This window comes from Pseudorca crassidens, chromosome 6, assembly GCF_039906515.1.
Source record: "Pseudorca crassidens isolate mPseCra1 chromosome 6, mPseCra1.hap1, whole genome shotgun sequence".
Classification (NCBI taxonomy): Eukaryota; Metazoa; Chordata; class Mammalia; order Artiodactyla; family Delphinidae; genus Pseudorca; species Pseudorca crassidens.
The window spans coordinates 67,230,359-67,245,378 of NC_090301.1; positions in this window are offsets into that span (position 1 = coordinate 67,230,359).

Genomic DNA, 15,020 nt, shown 5'->3' on the forward strand with positions numbered 1-15,020 from the left:
AGTTTCATTTCTCTTGGATAAATACAGAGAAGATAGTGCTGCTGCTCAATGAACAATGATTTATGTACAGCTATGAATATTGTATAAATATAAATGTATTATTAAATGGACTTTCACTATAGCACAGAAACTTATGATGTTCTAGAAGCTAACTTTCCAATTCTTTAAGCCTGCTAACTTCTCAAGACTAAAATTCAGGTTAAAACCTTACTTCTTCACTGAAAAAGTAGAAACAGATGCAAAATCTATCATATTTCCACCACAATCTAAAACCCTTCTTATCTCTGTGTCTGTTTCCTCCTCTTTCCTCCCTAATAAAAAGGAAAGTTCCCTTTCTTCACAAAACAGTGTATTACGAGGCTGTTTTAATTTCTCTAATACGTATTTACAATCCCCTCTACTTAAATTTGGTTTCCACTCTCACTACCCAATCAAAACTACTTTCAGCAAAGCCACCAGTATCCTTCATGTCGCTAAATTCAATGAATTTTTGTTCTGTTTTCATCTCTAATCTCTTGTGTATTTGTCATTGATTCCTTTTGTTCTATTTTAAAGCTTTTGTTTCTAAAGCTGGAATACTTAATAGAGTCAAATTTAATTATTTTGAGACATTTGGAGCAGTCCTAGAGTATAATGCAGTGTTTTTCTTTTTCAGTTACAATTTGACTTTATTATTATATTCTCCCACAAACTTAAATTTAAAACTTTCAAACCCACAGAAAACTTTTAAGAATAGTGAACAGAACACCCATATATCCTTCACTTTGATTCTTCAACTGTTAATATTTTGCCAGATTTGATCTGTCTCAATCTGTTTCTCTCTATAAAGAGAGATCAGTATTAATCTATACTTCTATACACACTTAAGCGAAACATTCTTCTGTATTACAGCTTATAATTTAATTTAATTTTGTATATTTAGGCCTATGATTTATTTCATGTTAATTTTTGTGTGAAGTGTGAAGTAGGGGTTGAGGTGGGTTTTTTTCTCACTAAGGTTTTGGTTTTTTAAAAAATAGAGTTTATTTTTAAAGAGCTGTTATAGGTTCATAGCAAAATTGAGAAGGTACAAAGATTCCCCATATATACCCTGCTCCTATGCATGCATAGCCTCCCATATTATCAATATCCCTCACCAGAGTTGTACATTTGTTGTAATTGAGAATCTACACAGCTACATGACTGTCCCAAAGGCTGTAGTTTACATTGGGGTTTACTCTTGGTGTTGTATATTTGATGGATTTGGACAAATGTATAATGACATGTATCCACCATTATAGTATCATACAGAGTATTTTCACTACCCTAAAAATCCTCTGTGCTCTGCCTTTTCATCCCTCCTTCCCCTTTAAACCCTGGTACCCGCCGATCTTTTTACTGTATCTATAGTTTTGCCTTTTCCCCAAAATGTCATATATTTAGAATCGTAGAGTATGTGGCCTTTTCTGACTGGCTTCTTTTTTCTTGTAATATGCATTTAAGTTTCCTGCATGTTTTCCATGGCTTGATAACTCATTTCTTTTTAGTACTGAATAAAATTCCATTTTCCTGACGTACCAGAATTTATTTATTCATTTTCCTACTGAAGGAGACCTTAGTTCCTTCCAAGTTTTGGCAGTTATGAATAAAGCTGCTGTATACATCTGTGTGCACATTTTTGTGTTAAGATAAGTTTTCTCCTCCTTTGGGTAAATACTAAGGAATGTGACTGCTGGATCATATGGTGAGAATATGTTTAGTTTCGTAATAAACTACCCAATTATCTTCCAAAGTTGCTGTACCATTTTGTGTTCCTACCAGCAATGTATGAGAGTTCCTGTTATTCCACATCCTCACCAGCATTTGGTGGTGTCAGTGTTCTGGATTTCAGCCATTCTAATAGGTAGGTAATGGTATCTAATTGTTGTCTTAATTTGCATTTCCCTGATGACATACGATGTGGAGCATCTTTTCACATTCTTATTTGCCATCTGTATATCTTCTTTGGTGAGGTATCTGTTAAGGTCTTTGGCCCGTTTTCAAATGGAGTTATTTTTTTAGTGTTAAGATTTAAGAGTTCTGTATGTATTTAGGATAGCAGTCTTTTATCTGATGTGTCTTTTGCAAATATTTTCCCTGAGTCTGTGGCTCAGAGACACACAGTATTTTTATTCTCTTGACGTCTTTTGCACAGCAGAAAATTTTAATTTTAATGAAATCCAGTTTATCAAGTTTTTCTTTCATGGATAGTGCCTTTGGTATCCTATCTAAAAAGTGATCACTAAACCAAAAGTTATCTAGATTTTTTCCCCCTATCTTTTCTTCTAGGAGTTTTATAATTTTACGTTTCACAGTTAGGTCTGTGATCCATTTTTAATTAATTTTTGTGAAGGGTGTAAAGTTTGTGTGCCTCTCTCTCTCTCTCTCTCTCTCTTTCTCTCTCTCTCTCTCTCTCTCTATATATATATATATATATTTTTTTTTTTTTTTTTGCATGTGGATGTCATGTTATTCCAGCACCATTTGTTGACAAGATTGTCTTGTCTTCATTGTGTTGCCTTTTACCCTTTGCCAAAGATCAGTTGACTACATTTATGTGAATCTATTGATATTTCTGGGCTGTCTGTTCTGTACCATTGATCTATTTATTCTTTCACCAGTATCACACTGTCTTGATTACTGTAGCCCTGTAGTAAGTCTTGAAGTCAGGTAGTGTCAGTCCGCCAACTTTGTTCTTCTTTTTCAATATCATGTTGGCTATTCTGAGTCTTTTGCTTTTCCATATGAACTTTAAAATCAATTTGTTGATATCCAAAAAATAACTTCCTGTCTTTTTGACTGGAATTGTGTTGAATTTATAGATCAATTTGGAACTCGCATCTTGACAATATTGAGTCTTCCTATCCATAAATACCTCTCCTTTTATTTGGTTATTCTGTGATTTCATTCATCAAAATTTGTATTTTTCCTTATATAGATCTTGTACATATTTTGTTAGATACATACCTAAGTATTTCTTTCTTCCTTTTTCTGCTGCTATTAAAAATGAATTGTGATTTTAATTTCAGATTCCACTTTTTCATTACTGTCATATGGGAGAGTGACTGACTTTTGTATATTAATATTGTATTTTGCACCCTGGCTATAATCACTTATTAGTTTCAGGATTTTTTTGGTCTATTCTTTTGAATTTGCTACATAGGAGATCATGTCATCTATGAACAAAGTTTCCTTTTTCCTTCCAAATCTATATACCTTTTATTTCCCTTCCTTGTCTTATTGCATTAGCTGGAATTTCTAGTATATTATTGAAAAGGAGCGGTAAGAGGAGACATTCTTGCCTTGATCCTGATCTTAGTGGGAAATCTTTGAGTTTCTCATCGTTAAGTATAATGTTAGCTGTAGGGTTTTTGTAGATATTCTTTATCAGGTTGAGAAAGTTCCCCTCTATTCCTACTTTCCTGAGAGTTTTTATCATGAATGGGTGTTGGATTTTGTCAAATGCTTTTTCTGCATCTACTGATATGATCATGTGATTTTTCTTCTTTAGCTTATTATTGTGATATATTACACCAATTGATTTTTGAATGCTGAAGTAGCCTTGCATATCTGGAATAAATCCCACTTGGTTGTAGTGTGTAATCTTTTTATATATTGTTAGATTCAATTTGCTAATAACCTCGTTGAGGATTTTTGCATCAATGCTCATTACAGGTATAGTTTTATTTTTTTGTAATGTCTTTGTCTAGTTTAGGTATCAGGGTAATGCTGGCTTCATAGAGTTAGTTATGAAGTATTCCCTCTGCTTCTATCTGCTGAAAGAAACTGTAAAAATTTGGTGTAACTTCTTCCTTAAACGTTTGGTAGAATTCACCAGTGAGCCCATAGGCCCAATGCTTTCTCTTTTAATAGGTTATTAATTATTTACTCAATTTATTTTATAGCTGTAGGCCTATTCAGATTATGTTTTTCTTCTTGTGTGAATTTTGGCAGATTGTGTCTCAAAGAATTGGTCCACTTCATCTAGGTTATCAAATATGTTGGCGTTCAGATGTTCATAGTATTCATTTATTATCCTTTCAATGTCCATAACATCTGCAGTGATGTACCCTCTTTCGTTTATGATGTTAATAATTTGTGTCCTTTCTTTTTTTTCCTTAGCCTAGCTAGATGCTTACTGAGTTCATTAATCTTTTCAAAGAACCAGCCTTTTGTTTTCATTGATTTTCTCTACTGATTTCCTATTTTCATTTTATTGATTTCTGCTCTAATTTTTATTATATCTTTTCTTCTGCTTACTCTGGATTTACTTTGTTCTTTTTTTTCTAGTTTCCTGAATTGGAAGCTTAGATTATTAATTTTAGTTTTTCTTATTTTGTAATGTATGCATTCAGTGATATAAGTTTCATTCTAAGCACTGTTTTCATTGTATCACACTAATTTTGATTAGTTGTGCTTTCATTTTCATTGAGCTGAAAATATTTTCAAATTTCTCCTGATTTATTCTTTGACTCATGTGTTCAAAGTTCACTTTTGTGCATGTGGATATCCAATTTTTCCATCACTATTTGTTGAAAGACTGTGTTTTTCTCACTGAATTTCCTTATCACCATTCTTAATAATCAGTTGGCCATATTAGTGAGAATATATTTGTGAACTCTCTTTTTTGTTTCATTGTTCTGTGTGTCTGTCTTAATGTATTGATTAATATACCTTTATAGTCTACATTATCTTCAATTTGAGTATTGTAAGTTTTCCAAACTTGCTCTTTTTTGAAATAAACTTCATTTTAAAGCAGTTTTAAATTTATACAATTTTTGAGAAGGTAGTATAGGGAGTTCCTATATATTCCACACTCAGTTTCTTCTATTATTAACATCTGAAAATAGTACGGTATTTTGTCACAATTAATGAAATAATATTGATACGTAATGTTTATACTTTATTCAGATTTCCTCAGTTTTAGTATCTTTTTTCTGTTGTTTTATAGAATCTCACCCAGGATACCACATTGCATTTAGTAGTCATGTATCCTTAGCCTCTCCTTGGCTATGACAGTTTCTCAGTGTTTTCTTTTTTTGATGACCTTGACAGTTTTGAGGATTGCTAGTTAGGTGTTTTTTAGGATATGCTTCTTGAGAATTGTCTGATGTTTTTCTCATGATTATATTGGGCTAATGTGTTTTTATTAAAAACGTTTTATTTTGTATTGGAGTATAGTTGATTAACAATGTTGTGTTAGTTTCAGGTGTACAGCAAAGTGATTCAGTTATACATACACATATATCTATTCTTTATCTGTCTATTCTCAATCCGCCTGGATTGAATTTTGTTCCCCTTTTGTAAGAACAGAGTATTTATATGAATTATGTGGAATTTTTCTACACAGGAGATTCTAATCCGTTTATTTATTTATGAAATCATTTATTTAATATCAGTATGAACTCATGGATATTTATTTTATACTTTGGATAATAATCAAATACTAATCTATTTTGTTGCTCAAATTGTTCCAGCTTTGGCCATCGTGAACTCTTTTTGTTGGCTCTATACCTTTTGACATACCCCATTGTTGATTTTTTTTTTTTTTTGGAGCGCTTCCTTTCTTTCACTACAGGATGCTCCAGAATCATCTTATATGTTTTCTGCTGTGTCCTAAAATCAGCCAGTTCTCTAAGGAACCCAGGTTTGTTTGTTTTTTTAAATTGGAGAATAGTATTGGAACTCAAGATCTGTGTGCCTAGTGTGCTTATTGCCATAATGGTGTTAGTGCTTTAGGGTCCTCTCAGCTAACAGGACAAGGAGATAATGTCTATATACACATATTTATAAATATTTCTGTACTAACGTTCTGTATCTTTCTTAAGCTAAACGTGAATTCATATGCTGATATCTCCAACTCTGATCCCTTAGCACACAATTTATTCTAGCCTCCTCTTCTTGCTATCTATCTGTAATCTTTTACTCCAACAGTGAGAAACCTAACTACCACTGTCTGCCATCCATTTACTTGTTTTTCAATTTCAGTATTAATGTATAGTAGTTTTAGAATTATTAACCTGTATCCCTAGGGAAACAACCTTTTCAGCTATAGTACAGTGCTTACCTACAGTTCCTTTTGCCTTTAGTCTTACAGGCTCTACTCATTTCCAGAATTACTAAGGTTAGCACCTTTCAGTGAGGTTATTTCATACAAGTGTAATACAGTTAGATTGTTTTGTCACATTCTGCATTCCATCCTGGAGCCCTAAAACCTGAATTATTTTTTTAATGTGCATATGTTAAGCTTCACACTTTGTTTTAGAAAGCTCTGTTGGTTTTAACAAATGCATTGTATCAAATATCCATTATTACAGTGTCATACAGAATGGGTTCACTACCCTAAAAAATCCCTGGACTTCACCCACCATACACACACACACCTAGTAAACTTAACAGTGAGTCAGTTTTCCAACACTATCACTTCTATCAGTTTTGTCTTTACTAGATGTCATATAGTTGGAATTATACAGTATACAGCCTTTTCAGTCTGGCTTCCTTAGCAATATACATTTAAGATTCATTTGTGTCTTTGTGTAACTTGAGAGCTTTTTATCATTGGATAACTTTCCATTGTATGGATGTCCCATAGTTGTTTATCCATTCACCTGTTGGAGGTCATCTTGATTGCTTTCAGTTTTGGGTGATTATAAATAAACCTGGTACAAATGTTCGCATGTATGTTTTTGTGTAGACATAGGTTTTCAGATCAGTCAGGTAAATATCTAGGAGTGTGATTACTGGATTATATGATATGGTAGGACTCTTTTCCAATCTGACTGTGCCATTTTGCATTTCTGTCATCAATGAATAAGAGTTCCTGTTGGTCTGTGTCCTAACCAGGAGTTGCTATTTTCAGATTTTTGGATTTTAACCATTCTGCAATATTAGGCATGTAGTGGTATTTGCATTTTCCTAAGGACAAATAATATTGAATATCTTTTCATATACTTATTTGTCATCTGTATAACTTCTTTGGTGAAATATCTGTTCATATCTCTTTTTGAATTTTATGAGTTCTTTGAATATTTTGATATAATTCCCTTATCAGATATGTGTTTTGCAAATATTTTCTCCCAGTCTGTGACTTGTCTCCTAACACTGTCTTTCTCAGAGCAGAAGTTTTAATTTTAATTATGCTTAATTTATCATTTTTTTCTTCTGTGGATCATAATTTTAATGTTGTATCTGTGAACTAGTCACCAAACCCAAGGTCACATAGATTTCCTCCTATGCTTTCTTCTAGTAGTTTGTTGTTGTTGCTGTTGTTAGTTTTTCATATTACACTTAAGTCTATAATCTATTATGAATTAATTCTAATTTAGTATAAGGTATAAGGTCTGTATCTAAATTTATTTTATTTGCATATGGATGTCTAATTTTTTTCAGCACCATTTGTTAAAAAGTCTATCATTTCTCATTGAATTGCCTTTGAAACTTTGTGAAAAATGAATTAACTATATTTGTGAGGGTCTATTTCTAGGTCCTATGCTCTGATATATTACTCTATTTTTTGCCAGTACCATGCTGTGTTAATTACTTTATCTTTATAATAAGTCTTTAAATAGATTTCTGGTTTTTGTTTTTTTTAAAATATTTTATTGACCATTCTAGGTCTTCTGCCTTTCCATATCAAATTTAGAATCAGTTCTTTGATATCAACAATATAGCTTCCTGGGCTTTTGACGAGGATTTCATTGAACCTATAGGTCAAGTTACAAAGACATCTTAACAATATTGAGTCTTCTAATCTATAAACATGCAATACCATTCCATTAAAAAAATCTTTTATTTCTTCCATCAGTGTTTTTTCTTTTCCACATACAAACCCTGTATATAGTTTTTTGATTTGTACCTAAGTATTGCATTTTTTATGCTATTGTAAATGGTACTATTTTATAACTTCAAATTCCACTTGTTCATTGTTGGTATATACGAATGTAATTGCTTTATATATCGACCTTGTATCCTATAAACTTGCTATACTTATTAGTTTCAGGTTTTTCTTTTTCTTTTTTTGGTTTTCTGCATAAATCATGCCATCAATTTACTTCTTCCTTTCCAGTCTATATACCTTTTGTTTCTTTTTTCTTGTCTTACTGCACTAGTTAGAATTTTCAGTATAATTTTGAATAGAAATAGTAAGATAGACATTGTTACTTTGTTCCTAATCTTAGAGAGCAAGTGTTTAGTCATTCACCATTAAGTATGATGCTAGCTGTAGGCTGGTAATGTGTTGTAAATGGTCTTTATTTATTTGAAAAAATTTACTGAGTTAAAATAGGGATAGTGTTACTTCTGCTGAATTATATAAATCAAAGTGATAATAGAGCGCACTTAATTCAAAGAGAAGAATGATAGGCTGACTCTTAATGAGAAGAGTTTCAAAGAATATACAGTCATCTTAAATTCACCATGGTCTGCCCTGATCTACAAATTGTTTATATTTCTTCCACATGGAAAGTAAACTCACTTTCTCTAAATCCCACAGATTCTTGCCCTATTGCAATGTTATCTCAGACTGTAAGACCTCATCTCTCTAAATCAAGCCCAAGTGTGTGTGCAGTTCTTCCTGTATGGTTTCTCTTCATCTTAACCTTTGGATAAGATGTGAGTTACCTATTTCCCACAGCAAACATACAATGATGAGATAGGCACAGGATACTAGCAATAGGCACTTTCAAAAAGGCACTCCTTCAGACAGAAGGCATATGGCAATCTCTGGTCCATAGCAATTCTGAAATCCAGTCAGTCATGTGTTGCCATTAAAAAAAAAAAAAAGAACCCAGAACTGCTCCATAGAAATGATTATCTGTGCCTATTGGCTTCTCCCTTTGAGCTCTTGGTTCTGACATTAGATTCACCCTTCCTTCCTATAAGAAATAACCTATGTTTACAGCTGAGTAGTTTTCTCAACCATCTTTTTGCCTGCTGGAAATTAGGGGTCCTAATACCTTTTTTCATTCTGTGATGTTTTTCCAGTCCAAGTGGTATAATTTTTTTAAAAGCTCTGTAGACTTCATGTGAATCAATTTACTGTCCATTTCAATAGACAACACCACACCCGTAAATATCTTCAGAGTAAGCTCTTCTATTTCTTGGACACTCTGCTAGGCTGAGACAATGCCCTCAAGATTCTTAGAAGCCCAGTATTTAAAAAGAGAGAGTCTATAGGACTTTCCCTAGAAAGCTTTTGTCCTTAAAAGGCATTTTGTCGCTGAAAGGGTCTACAAAACACCACCTTAAGTCTCTGTGAGGTCTTTAAAAAGGTTTTACACTTTCAACCTGACTTAATCTTTACTCTCAGACCATGCTTTACTAGGGACCTGAATTTGATCTTTTCTCTGAAGTTATTTCTTTTCTTAGTTTTTGTTTCTGTTTTGTTTTGGGGTTTTTTTTTTGCTTCGTTTGTTTGTTTGCTTTGGCTTGGAAAGAGTTTCCTGAGCTTTTAGTATATTCTGCAACTATGTTAGAAAACTTAAGGATTTCTTTCTTAGTTTGTCTCCCTCAGCTTTCATTTTGTTATTGGTGGCTAGGAAAACTTTTGCCTGCAAATCTCTTTAGCGAGATTTCTGAAATCATTAGGTTGCTTTTCTGTTTTCCATATTGCTGCAGGCAACAGTTTTGCTAACTTTTCTGTCTGTATATAACTCAGCTGACCTTTTCACTGGACTCCAATAAGATTTTCCTCTCTGTCTTTGAAGCCCTAATGGTCTCCCAAGGCCATTCAAGCTTTTACCACTAGTTCCTACCAGCTCCTGCCCACCACCCTGTCCCAACCAATGCTACATGTTTTATGATTTTTTTGTTATCATAACACCATACTTCCAGGCACCAAATTCTGCCCCAGTTATCTATTGCTACATAACAAATCACCCCAAAACCTGGAAGCTTAAAGCAAGAAATGATTTATTATATCTCATGATTTTGAGAGTCAGTGATTTGGGCAGGGCTCAGCCAGCTCATAACTACTGCTCTCTACAGTGTTCAATGATACCACTTGGTAGTACTCAGCCAGTGGTTGGCATGGTATGGAGGGTCAAGACGACTTCACACACATTTCTGATGCCTAACCAGAGGAGGCAGGATGGCTAAACTCATCTGGAATTTTTTAAAACAGCACCTGTATCCGGCCTCTTTGGCATGGCAGTCTCAAGGGAGATGGACTATTTGCATACCAGGTCAAAGCTCACAGACAAAGTGTTCCAAGAGACAAGAAGTGCAAGATGGAGTCTTTTAAAACCCTGGAATAAATACTGACTTGGGTATATATTCGCTATATTCTATTAGTCAAAACAGTCACAGACCTCACTCAGATTTCTAAGTCAATGATCATAGAGTCACTTCTTCATGGGAGCAGTTGCAAAGAATTTTTGGTTGTTCCTAATCTGCCACCCCTCCTACTTCTGTTTTAAATGAACTATAACAAACTGTGATTCATGAGGTTTGGGCATATTTTACTTGTAGCACATGTTCGGAAAAATTGAAATTTGGTTGCCAATTAGTAAACATTTTATTAGGGAAAACCCCTCCTTTTAAGAATTAAAATACACCCTGAAAATGACCTAATTCTGTTCCTTTGAAGAACATGCCTTTAATATTGAAAAATCAGAGGCCTCCCATTAAATATCAGTCCTGTTATTTATTGGTTTTGCTGATATAATTCCAGCAGAGCATCTTCATTTTTTCAATTGTAAAATGAGGAAAGGAGTGTTATACCTATGGTATCCATATAATTTGACCTAAACTGGAACACTTTGGGAAATGCTAAAAATGAAGTGGCTACATCTGCTTGGTAAAAACCTAAAACTGAGGCTATGTTGGGTAAATGAAGACCAATTTGCCTTTCTGTTTCTCAAGGTTTTTGTGATGATCAAATGAGGCTATGTATATCAATGAACAGTCAAAATTATAAAATGGGTAATAGAGGCAAGATAGTGGTATTCAAATACTTTTGGGGATATTATTTATGTCCTCAATTTAGACACTTCTAAAACAGTTTCTAAATCTATTTGAATTACCTTCAGTATTGGATAATGCTAAATATATGCTGCTCTTCCTTAATTGTAGAACTGGCATGATATATTTGAAGATAATTTCTACTTATTATATTCCCAGGGAATTCTGATGAGAGTTGATCACTACTCACTTTTGCACAATAAGCTTCCCACCTATTGCAGCTACTCTTGTGTCTTTTTAGTTGATACAGTGACACTCTTGTGTCATTTTTAAGGCTAAGTAATATATCCTTTACGTTCCATGTTTTATCTTAATACAGTTTGACATTCATTGTAGTAACTCCTCAGTAGTTTTAAATTATAAATCTCAGCGTAGTTTCCAAGCTGATTACCTATTGGGACTTCCCTGGTGGTCCAGTGGTTAAGACTCCATACTTCCACTGCAGGGGGAGTGGGTTCGATCCCTGGTGAAAAGAAACCTGATCACCTATTAAGTAAAGTTAACCTTTTACTTGAATATAATGAAAATCTTTAGCTTAGCACATACGAATAAAAACCATTCTAAAACACACTAATTCAGAGTGGTTTGTCTTATACAATATCAATATTCACTCTGATTTTCCAGGACCAAAATATTAAATCCAACTCTCTGGCTTTATGTCTCATGAATTCTTGCCTAACTCTAGATCTAGTTATAGGTTGCTGGTCTTGCTTTTTGATTCTTATAAAAAAGAAACAGCATTCAAGCAGCACTGTCCTTGGTAATTCTAGAGTAGCAGAAACCTGGAAGAAGAGCCCTGAACAAAGTCTGAAATAAAATTTTCTCCAAAATAAAACTGGTCTTCAAGGACAGGAAATTTCTTCCTTGTGGGAATTGGAAATACCAGATAAGAGCCCAATCATTGGCTAGAACTCATTTATGGGAGACCTGAGGAACGAGGTCAGAACATTCCTGGCAACACTTTTGATTGAATCAGGCATTTAAGAAAGTGATGATTAATCCATAACTTTTTATACTCTTCTATCATAGGTCCAGAATCAGACCTTGGTTTGGATTTATAGAGAGCTTTATCACATGAAAAAAGGAGTTGCAGTCTCTGTGTTCAAAAGCTATACAGTATAATAGGAAGCATGGTCAGATTTGCCAAATGTGCAATAAAGAAAAATGAATACTTACAAAGTTAAGAACACTGAGGAGAAAGGGTGAGTTAGTAGGTTGGGAAGAGTTAGGTTCAAGTCTAGAGCAGGGAACATGTCTATCAGAGTGCTTAATGTTTGTACATGGATGGAGGAGTCTCACTGAGGTAGTATTAATGGAAGCTTGGGAAATGCTTTCATCTACAAGTACAAAATTTAGATGATACTAAAAAACTGCTTTAAGATACTTAAAAATCATAACATAAGCACCATCCTTTCAGGATTTGATGCACTCATGTCATTTTTAATTTAATGCTATGTTAGTTGAGCATCCTTTGGATTATGCTTGGAAATATAATTTTAGTGCATATTTCCCCTTCTTCTGTACTGGGCTTTTATATTGCTGTAGATCTTGAATGTTTTCTTGCAGATTATTACAAAGTATCAGTGGTGCTTGATTAAGTGACATCAGTCTGAATGGAAGAAGTGCCAGCCTTGCACATAGTAGACTTAATTATGCTGTGAATTGTGAGCTTCCAGTGTTGTATTAAGAATCAAAATTATAAGCACTCTCTTTTCCTCTCTTTTTTAAGTATTCCCCAAAGAAACAACAATTAAAGAAAACTTCACAGTGCATGGTTTCATGGCTGTATTCAGTAGAGAGACTTTTGTTTTGATAAATTCTTTACCAATGATTCTGAATACAAGAATCACTTATTTAAGCGTGATTGTAATAGTCACAAGACAGAATTCATTATTTTCATTTTGTAGAGGCTGCATTATGGGGAATGAAATAGACCTTTCTCTTTCTGAATTTCCTTGTCTTTAGATTATTTTATGTCTGTAATATAATTGTATGTAAATGTTTTTATTATATAAGCTATTCAAAGATGCTAAAAGAAAAATTCAAAGTCTTCAGAAGTTTTAAAAATAATACTTAAAAATTCTAGCTGTTGCTCTTTGACATTAAGAACACAATCCAAAACAATAGTATTTGTTGATACAATTCAACTGTGAGTTAAATATATTTTGTTCTGTAAACATAATGCCATTTAACATTTAGTCCTGAGACAATAAAGCAAATGTTATTGCAATAACAATCCTTTCCTTATTGAACTTATATATAATAGTTGAATTATTGCTAATTATAGGAGGCTTTGTGCTTTTTGCAAATTTTAAATTATTATAAGTAAAAATATTATTTTCTAACTACATTTGGACTCATCATGTCTTAACTTGACCAACTACTGTTCCAACTGCCTTTAGACCTGTTAGTCTTCCTTCTTGGTTTCTTTTTTTTTGTTATTTTTTTACATCTTTATTGGAGTATAATTGCTTTACAATGGTGTGTTAGTTTCTGCTTTATAACTAAGTGAATCAGTTATACATATACATATGTTCCCATATCTCTTCCCTTTTGCATCTCCCTCCCTCCCACCCTCCCTATCCCACCCCTCCAGGCGGTCACAAAGCACCGAGCTGATCTCCCTGTGCTATACGGCTGCTTCCCACTAGCTATCTGCCTTACATTTGGTAGTGTATATATGTCCATGCCTCTCTCTCGCTTTGTCACAGCTTACCCTTCCCCCTCCCCATACCCTCAAGTCCATTCTCTAGTAGGTCTGTGTTTTTATTCCTGTCTTACCCCTAGTTTCTTCATGACATTTTTTTTCTTAAATTCCATATATATGTGTTAGCATACGGTATTTGTCTTTCTCTTTCTGACTTACTTCACTCTGTATGACAGACTCTAGGTCTATCCACCTCATTACAAATAGCTCAATTTCGTTTCTTTTTATGGCTGAGTAATATTCCATTGTATATATGTACCACATCTTCTTTATCCATTCATCCGATGATGGACACTTAGGTTGTTTCCATGTCCTGGCTATTGTAAATAGAGCTGCAATGAACATTTTGGAACATGACTCTTTTTGAATTATGGTTTTCTCAGGGTATATGCCCAGTAGTGGGATTGCTGGGTCATATGGTAGTTCTATTTGTAGTTTTTTAAGGAACCTCCATACTGTTCTCCATAGTGGCTGTACCAATTCACATTCCCACCAGCAGTGCAAGAGTGTTCCCTTTTCTCCACACCCTCTTCAGCATTTATTTCTAGATTTTTTGATGATGGCCATTCTGACTGGTGTGAGATGATATCTCATTGTAGTTTTGATTTGCATTTCCCTAATGATTAATGATGTTGAGCATTCTTTCATGTGTTTGTTGGCAGTATGTATATCTTCTTTGGAGAAATGTGTATTTAGGTCTTCTGCCCATTTTTGGATTGGGTTGTTTGGTTTTTTGTTATTGAGCTGCATGAGCTGCTTATAAATTTTGGAGATTAACCCTTTGTCAGTTGCTTCATTTGCAAATATTTTCTCCCATTCTGAGGGTTGTCTTTTGGTCTTGTTTATGGTTTCCTTTGCTGTGCAAGAGCTTTTAAGTTTCATTAGGTCCCATTTGTTTATTTTTGTTTTTATTTCCATTTCTCTAGGAGGTGGGTCAAAAAGGATCTCGCTGTGACTTATGTTATAGAGTGTTCTGCCTATGTTTTCCTCTAAGAGTTTGATAGTTTCTGGCCTTAAATTTAGGTCTTTAATCCATTTTGAGCTTATTTTTGTGTATGGTGTTAGAGAGTGATCTAATCTCATACTTTTACATGTACCTGTCCAGTTTTCCCAGCACCACTTATTGAAGAGGCTGTACATTCCTGCCTCCTTTATCAAAGATAAGGTGACCGTATGTGTGTGGGTTTATCTCTGGGCTTTCTATCCTGTTCCATTGATCTGTATTTCTGTTTTTGTGCCAGTACCATACTGTCTTGATTACTGTAGCTTTGTAGTATAGTCTGAATTCAGGGAGCCTGATTCCTCCAGCTCCGTTTTTCGTCCTCAAGATTGCTTT